Raw genomic sequence first — 8,823 nt, forward strand, 5'->3', positions numbered from 1 at the left:
TGTTCAATGTATTACTAGAAGGCAGCTAGATTCTCATTTCTGCTTCTACATTCAAACGGTGACGAAATCCCAGGTCACACAGCCTCTGGAAAGCTCAACTATGTGCCCATAAGAGAATCAGGGTAAAATCAGCAAATAATATTTTAATATTTTCCTGAAAATAGCTTTAACCACCTGACAAGGTCTCAGGAATCCCCAGGGGTTCCCCCGACCATACCACAAGAACTGCTGATACATACACTGTCAAAGACATAGTGATATTTCTAGCTTTAAGGGAGAAAACAAAAATTAACTTCCAGACATTGTGGAAGTCAGTACCAAATTTTCATCTGAATTATTTAGGATGTCTTTTTCTTTTTTTAAGAGAGAGAACGTGCGTGCATGGGAGAGAGGGGGAAGTGGGAGAGGGAGACGGAGAGAGGGGGAGAGGGAGACGGAGAGAGGGGGAGAAGGGGAGAGAGAGAGAGGGGGAGAGGGGGAGGGAGAGGGGGGGAGAGGGGGGAGAGGGGGAGGAGGGGGAGAGGGGGAGGAGGGAGAGAGGGAGAGAGAGGGAGAGAGAGAGAGAGAGAGAGAGAGAGAGAGAGAGAGAGAGAGAGAATATTAAGCAGGCTCCATGCCTGCTCAAGTTGACTTGAGGTTCGATCCCACAACTCTGGGATCATGACCTGAGCCAAAATCAAGAGTTGGACCACCAACCAACTGAACCACCCATTTTAGGCTGTCTTAAAAGACTTTTTATGCTGATATAACCTGCAAATAAATTAGTTCTTATTCAACTGATTTATACTTTTCTTTTGACTTCGTGATCATTACCCTGTGTGTGATACTTGTTCTGATCCACTTTCAGTGGATCACCCTGAGTTTTGCTAATAGTTGTAACCGTGTTTTTCTTCCCCAAAGGTAGTATGGATCCTACGTTGCTTTTTTGACTGACCTAAGAGGAAAGAGAGAAGCTACAATCAATGCATTTCTTTGAGTCAAGGCCAACTCCTCATGCAAGTACTTTCATTTCCCTTGGATGAGGACAGTGGTGAGGAGAGAAATGGAACTAAAAATCAGGTCCTTATTTTCCTACCCAGTGAGTTTTGGTCAAGTGTGGGGATAACGACACGGATACTACTGGGTAATGAAAAGACCTTCAAATCTCCGTCAGTATAATGTCTCCTTTTCTCTGAAATGTTTCCTGGTCAGCGCCTGCCATGTCCCTGGTATCTCTGAGCTGATACTGACCCTGAGTGCGTTTTCTTTCATCCTGAGTTAGCTGGGAACTTGATCAACTTTCAGCAAAGTAACTGGATGGGAGCCAGGCCAGAATTCTGGCTCGCAAGGAGATGGTGACATCCACATTTCAGAAGTCTCGTGGCGTTTAAAGTGGGCTCCGCTGTTCCCGCTGCCCATCCTCCTCCCCTTCGCTCTCCCTTCCCCACCAGGAGAGAGGCCCACACTGCCCCCAGATCTGAGGCCCAGAGGGCCATTTTGGTGGCACGATGACACTGGAATTACTAGTCAACGTTTTTCTCCCTGCTTTTGCAAAGACCTAGTTCTCCCTGAAACTTGTAGATAAAGAAATCCACTTTCAAACCGTAATGATTTAATGACTCTTCCCTTCCAGTAGTTTTCAGTTTCCGAACAAGCGTGTTATGGGAAATATCAGGCCTTCGCCGTTAACGTTTCAAGCCAAAGGCCCAGCCTCAGATTCCTCAGATAAAGAACTGTCAGAGGAACAAGACTGTCTCCTCACGGATCTTGGAGGCACTCTCAAGGATTTTACTGATGACGACTTCTGTAGCCGTGGTTTCCCAAACCGATGGCAGATAAGCCTGCTGTTAGTAATTGCACGTACGTAACTGAGACAAGTGTTTTTTTAAACATATGTAATTATCTACAAAAAAAAAATAGATTGGCAGTTCTTTGAGGCAGCTGATACAGGAAGAGAACATTCTAAGAGTTTCATTTCATCTCCCGTGGGGCCACCTGTCACATTTTTATTGGCTCGCAATGGAGCCCAGGCACAGAAATTCTAGCTAGAAAATATTTTTAAGTAAAAATATGCTCTATTCACGCTTTGTACATACAATTCCTGTGCCTAGGCGTCACTGAAAGCCAATCCATCAGTGGTTGAGCAATTATGTTTCATCACTTAACAAATATTGTTGAATAAATTAATGCCAGAGCATTCTCCTCTTCCGCAGAGAGGTCAACAGAAGCGGGTCCCTACATATCAAGCGTGGAGGTTGAACCAGGAGAGAGAAGTGGTTTGCCTTTCTGTGAGTTTTTTTTTTTTTTTTCCAACGTTTTTTATTTATTTTTGGGACAGAGAGAGACAGAGCATGAACGGGGGAGGGGCAGAGAGAGAGGGAGACACAGAATCGGAAACAGGCTCCAGGCTCCGAGCCATCAGCCCAGAGCCTGACGCGCGGCTTGAACTCACGGAGTGCGAGATCCTGACCTGGCTGAAGTCGGACGCTTAACCGACTGCGCCACCCAGGCGCCCCTCTGTGAGTTTTGTTCCAGAGCTCACCTAGCTTCTTCCTAGAGAGTGGAGTTGGAACATTCCCCAATAACCCAAGCCTACGAATGGCTTTCCTGTTCTAACTTCCCCATGGCAGATCCTGAGGGGCCAGCATGTGGCCCTTGGTCACCATTACGCATGGTCAGACTTTTCTCCTGTTTTGCCTGGGGGTCGTCCCTTCCGTGTAAGTTCCTAGAAGGCACATGTTTGGCAGACGCGTCTTTTATTTTCTCCACAAAGCCTGGAACTGGGTGTAGGGCCACGGTGGCCAGTGCTTGGGACTAGAAGTTTAAACAGGCTGCTGAGAAACGAGGCAGGGACCTGCCGCACCTCGAGAACGGAGACCATCCCTCCCGTGCCTCCGTTCACCGCCCACCCCCCACCTCGCATCTATCGCAGGGCCCACCACCCGCCTCCTGGGGGCTCCCAGGTGTATCCATCTCTCCATTTCCGCCGGGCCGGCTCCTCCCCGCTGTGATCCCCATGGGGGGAGGCTGTGTGTTGCTGGCTTAGCACAGAGTCAGAATCAAAGAAACCCCAGTGTGAGATCAACCCCCCAAAATGGGAAAGTGATCCTAATCACTGTGCACATTCAATTTTTTTTTTTTAATGTTTATTTATTTTTGAGACAGAGAGAGACAGAGCATGAACGGGGGAGGGTCAGAGAGAGGGAGACACAGAATTTGAAACAGGCTCCAGGCTCTGAGCTGTCAGCACAGAGCCCGACGCGGGGCTCGAACTCACGGACCGCGAAATCACGACCTGAGCCGAAGTCGGACGCTTAACCGACTGAGCCACCCAGGCGCCCCCACTGTGCACATTCAAAGAAATAACGTAAGCAGCCGCTGGGTGTTTACAATCAAGCCTTGCATAAATGCAAATTACGCCATCTGTATGTAGACTCCACTTACCGGGATCGAACCCTCCGCCTGCGGCTTTGGGAGCCTGGACACTCAGACTGGGGAGCTGTGTCTCACCTGTCGGGGAAGGGAGAAGAGTAATCCAGGTGTTGTGGTGGGGATTAAACGAGGTCGCGCTTCGCTGACAGTTTGGCACGAAACCACAAGCAATTTTTAACCACAACAAAGAGATTCACTACCGAAGGCCCTTGGGAGTTTGTTAGATTAACATTTCCCAAGCAGAGCCCCAGCTGCGGGGTGGCGAGCCTCGGTTCAACAAGAGACCACCAGAGAAATTAAAACGGAGGAGTTTACTACCGAGGGCCCCGGAGGAGCCCCACAGCCCGCCTAGGGGCGCCACGCTGGGGTCAAGGCCAGGTGCAGGCAGAGGGAGCGGCGGGACCGGACGCACAGCGCACGCCTCTGTTGGGCTGTGCGGGTGCAGTGCTTCCGCTAAGGCCTGAGTGGTCAACTCAAACAAAAAAGCGGGGTTTGGGTCAGCTTCACCCGGGTCTCACCTGAGGGGTGCACGAGGGAAGGTTCGGGGAGGCAGGAGGGACGCAAGGGCTGGTGGGGGAGTGCTATGGGATCTTACCTTCGCCGCGACGGCCAGCGCATGCGCTCACGCGCTCACCGGAGGGCTGGCGTCTGTCCAAGGGCCTGCCGACGCCCCAGGGTGGATGCCGTCGCAACAACGTTGTAGAGGAGCTTGGCTAAACTCTCCACAGCTCTCCAACCTCCCAAAGCCAAAACCAAAAGATAAATCACTCTCTGGCATAGTTCACCCAGGAAGTATAAAAATCCTCCTTAACGTTCTCACCGGCTCCCCAGTGAATCAAATCGCAATAGCTGTGCACAAGTGTCGGCTACCTCCCTGCAAATCACAGTCATGCCCCAGACCCGCTCCCGCTCCTTCCCACTTCTCAGTCTCCCCTGCCCGCTCTCAGCCTTTTCCAAAGTGCACACAATCAGGCTGATAAGGCGCCTCCCAGGCCTCCCCCTCCCCTACAAACAAGGCGTCAGCTTGGTGGCCAAATGGAAATCTGGCACAGCGGGGGGTAAAAGATGGCCACCTGCCCCCACTCCCCGGAGCTGCCCCCATCCTTCGCTTGGACGAGTGTGCTGTTCCCTCCTCTCTGCCACCATCATTATGCATATGTCAGGCCGGGTGATAGTGCCCCTTGGCTCTCGGATGTTCTTTTTCATTCTTTTTTATCTACGTTTCAGTTTGTATCATTTTCCTCCTCCTCCCCCTCCTTCTACTCCATGTTTTGAGAGTGAGAGTGCATGAGGGGGAGAGAGATGGGGGGAGAAAGAAAGAGAGGGAGAGGGGAAGAGACACGGAGAGAGAGAGAGAGAGAGAGAGAGAGAGAGAGAGAGAGAGAATCCCAAGCAGGCTCCACACTCGGTGCAGAGCCAGACACAGCACTCCATTTCATAAACCCTGAGATCATGACCTGAGCAGAAATGCTAAACTGCCTCAGCTATCCAGGTGCCCCTGGATCATTTCTATTGACCACCTTCAGGTTCACAGAATACTTCCTCAGCTGTGCCCAGTCTACTGATGAGCCTGTTAAGGGGATTCCTCATTGTCGCTGCTGCTTATTTCTAGAATTTCCGTTTGACTCTCATCGTCTTGACTCTAGTGATCTTCCCCACTTCTTCACATGTGTTGTCCACCTTTTCCATTAAATCCTTTGACACCTCAATCATAGGTTTAAAGTCACTCTCTGATAGTTCCAACATTGGGTCTCATCTGAGTCTGATGGTTGTTATTGCTTTGCCTCTTGACAATGCTTTCTTCTAGGTCTGATAATATTTTTATCAATTATATTATCAAAGTTTTTTTTTAATGTTTATTTTTGAGAGAGAGAGAGAGAAACATGCAGGGGAAGGGCACAGAGAGAGCAGGCAGAGGATCTGAAGCGGGATCTGTGCTGACAGCAGTCAGCCTGAAGCGGGGCTCGAACTCACAAAACGCTGAATGATGACCTGAGGGAAGTCGGACACGTAACTGACTGAGCCACCCAGGTGCCCTGGTCTGATCATTTTTTGCTGAAAGCCAGGTATCATGCATAAAACAGAAGTAGAAGGAAATAGTTTTATACCTGGATCTGTGCACATGTCTTCTATCGGGCGCTGTGGAGAGCTGAGTCCGTCTAGACTGGAGACGGCTGTTACTATGGGCACTGCAGGACAACACCAGCCTCCAAATTCCCTGGTGTTGTGTGGGCCGAGTGTGGAGCCCAGGTTGCTAGAGAATTTTCTCAATATTTTAGTCTTGCCAGGGCCTCGTAGAACAGGCCTCAGGTGCTCCCCATGGGCAGGCAGCTGTTGCTGGTTACCCGATGTGCTGTGTTAGCCTCTGGGGCAACATGGGGGGTTCTTGGATGTCCCAGACAGGCGTGAACTTTGATCTGAGGCAGGTCCTCTGTGCCCGGTCCTTGTGGGTGGGCCTTTCTCAGCACTCCTGCCCCTTCTCCTCGTGTCTGTGGTTGGTCTTGGGAGGAAGTTCCCGGCCCCTTCCCAGAAGGAGTGTTGGTATCCATGTAGGCCCAAGCCCTTCCTCCCCTCCTTCCTCGAGGGTAGAGGGTTTATGCTTCTGCCCCTGCAGCCGTGCGTCCGTGCCTGTGCCCAGGGCCAAAGCTTTGGCTGCCTCTCCTCCAGCAGTTTGAGGCTTTGGCTCCTGGGAGACAAGGGCCTGGGCAGAGGCAGCGCCCATCTCAAGGCCACAGCCAATTCCCTGCTGCCGGCCTGCCCCACAGGTGGGGCTCCTTCTGGCCCCCGCCTTGCTCCCCATCTCTCTCCTGAACCCCTACTGGAGGCCTGTGGAAAAGAGCCCACAAGTCGGTGTGAGTCCCATCTGACACATGGCCCCTCACCGGATGGCCAGCGCTTTGTTAACATTTTAGCTGATTTCTTCTGGAATGCACGGCACACACCCTTTCCTCCTGTGCTCTGCCCACGTGAGCCACACGTCCCACCTCTCCCCAGAGGGGCCTGCCTCTCCTCGGAATTTGCTTTCTACCTTGCCTTGCAAAACTCAGCTAAGTTCAAGAAAAGTTATGATTTTGTAGTTTACAAACTACATTTTTCCTCATTGTTAGGGACCCAGTGGCATTCCTCATTTCCTCCATCCCAGATGGAAGCGGAAAGTAAGAGCTGGCTGGACTGGCCCCGTCTTAGATGCTCTGTCCCCCTCCAACCCATTCTTCACACTACCCAGAGGGCTAAAAGACAAGTCTGGTCGTGACACATCGTGCCTTCAATCCTTTTGGTGGCTTCCTGTCACTTTTAGGATGACCAAAATCACTTAGGAGGCCTAGACTTGGCCCCTGCCTACCCCGTCTCCCTTAATCTGTCCCCATCCCTGCTTTGCTCTCTGAATGATGGGCCGACAGTCTGTGCTCATTCTATTCCCTCTACCCCTGCTGCCTCTCTCCCTCGGCCAACCCTTTCCCTACCCATCCAGACCTCAGAACCAGCTCCATTTCCCCAGGGAGCCCTCGCTTGGCACTTTCCCAACCCCAGCTGTCTTGCTCACAGATCACCCTGAACCCGGCAGCACTTAACGCCTCTCTCTAGTCGCCTCCCAGCCAGTGTCTAAGCCGCTGAAGTAATCAGACTGTTTACGGTGAACACAGCACCCAACACCCAGCTTCATAAATGCTGTTGTTGTGCCAGCTGAGAACAGGTGGAGACCACTCAGGAGCCCTGCTTTCCTGAACCTCCTTTTGCTCTGTACATGGCAACCGTCTGGAGAGCTGGGAAATAGGTTGATGTTTCTGGGGATGACAGTTAAAGATACTGGTTGGTACTGGCCTCCTTGAACTGGGTGCCTGCCTGTCTTCGTGCCGCCTGCCACCTGCATTGTTCTAAAAGTCAGATGACCTTGGAAAATGGCCGGGCCCACAGTGAGTCTCAGGCAGGTACTGACAGGTGCAAGTGTAGGTAGCACTGGGAAACATGCTTGTATTGCTGGAAAGCGAAGACGCACCGCACTTCATGACATTAACAGGGAAAGGTTCCGAGACGTCGATGATGAAAAGTTACTAACCAGCTGTTAAGATTTGCTGCTTTGATCCACCATCCGAAGCTGTTCCTTCCTGTGATTTAACACGTTTTATTGGATGTGAAGATATAGCCAAGGATATAGAAGGTGAAATTGTTTTGATAGTTTGCTGTATTTCCAGGGATTTGTTTGGTGATTTTCAACTAATATCAACCAGCAGTTCCTGCGATAAGTAGAAAATTGGCCGAGGCTTTATTTAGTGTAAACGGAGAGAATGCTGATAATAGCACTGTATACCGATAGGTCTTAGAGAAATTAAAAACGCAGGACTTACAGAACATGAGACCTTAGACGTAACTGTATCGTCGGTGTCAACTTTAGAAAGGCAGCGTCTGGAAGTAAATCTTTTGTTGGCGGTGGTAGGCATCGGTTGTTGTTAAACGTAATTTTGTTCATTTTTGGCCTGGGAAGATGTAACTGATGCCAGTGTTGATACTCATGTCCTTCCAGGAAATCACTGTTATCTTTATGGAAACTTCCAAGGAGAAGAACTTCCTCAAGAACTACATAACCAAGTGTCTACAGCTATCGATACTTGCCTATTTTTAGATATTTTCCCTTTCAGTCTGAAGGTAGCCCCAAGTGATTGTATGATACTCTTCAATTTTTCAGAAGTAGTTTGTTAGTTTTTTTTTTAATGTTTATTTTTGAGAGCACGCTAGTGGGAGAGGGGCCGAGAGAGGGGGGAGCCTGCGGATTGGAGGCAGGCAGGCTCTGGGCTGCCAGCAGTGAGCCAGGTGCGAGGCTCGAACTCATGCACCACCGCCTTATCACGACCTGAGCTGAAGTCGGAGGCTGGACCGACTGAGCCGCTCAGGTGCCCCGTGGAGAAGTAGTTGGTTAGCTTTATTCAGAGGCTGGAAAATTACGCATTTGCTACTATCAGGGGTGATGTGTTATACAGAAATGTATTTCTTCACAGAGCAAGTTTCTGCATCTGGAGACAAAAGACAAATGGGTAGAGAATATTTCTGGCAGGGCCCTTTATCTTCACATGGGAATCTCATTTGAGACTCATCTGTGGGAGGCGTCTCGTCTGTCAGCAAAATTTCTGCTTGGTGAATCATCCACTTTTTCCCTTCAATTATCTTAACAGTGGAAATGATAGGGGGGGAATGCTAGAAAATACATGGTTTCATCAACACGCTTGGTTCAAAGCTTGATCCATAGCTTGAAATGTGGGGTCCTCCCTTTCAATGAGAACATGTAACCTCTTGCTGTTTTTTAAAATAAGATAGTCCCGAGCGATCACCGCCGTCTCCACGGGCCAGTCCTCAGAAAGCCCCCAAGCCCGGCCGCTCCCAGCGGGCCCCTCCTACACCCGGCACCTGCTGGCTCCG

The 8,823-nt window shown here is 50.4% G+C and overlaps 1 protein-coding gene across 1 annotated transcript in view; it reads right to left on the bottom strand.

Annotated features, from left to right (window-relative positions):
* The window catches only part of DCLRE1C (DNA cross-link repair 1C), an 89,818-nt gene extending 86,329 nt beyond the window's left edge, over nucleotides 1-3,489 (bottom strand). The window contains exon 1 of the mRNA XM_042991119.1: nucleotides 3,424-3,489. The gene's annotated coding sequence lies outside the window, so the exon portion shown is untranslated. The remainder of the gene's footprint in view (nucleotides 1-3,423) is intronic.
* Between the last annotated feature and the right edge of the window lie 5,334 nt (nucleotides 3,490-8,823).

Source organism: Panthera tigris, chromosome B4, assembly GCF_018350195.1.
Source record: "Panthera tigris isolate Pti1 chromosome B4, P.tigris_Pti1_mat1.1, whole genome shotgun sequence".
Classification (NCBI taxonomy): domain Eukaryota; kingdom Metazoa; phylum Chordata; class Mammalia; order Carnivora; family Felidae; genus Panthera; species Panthera tigris.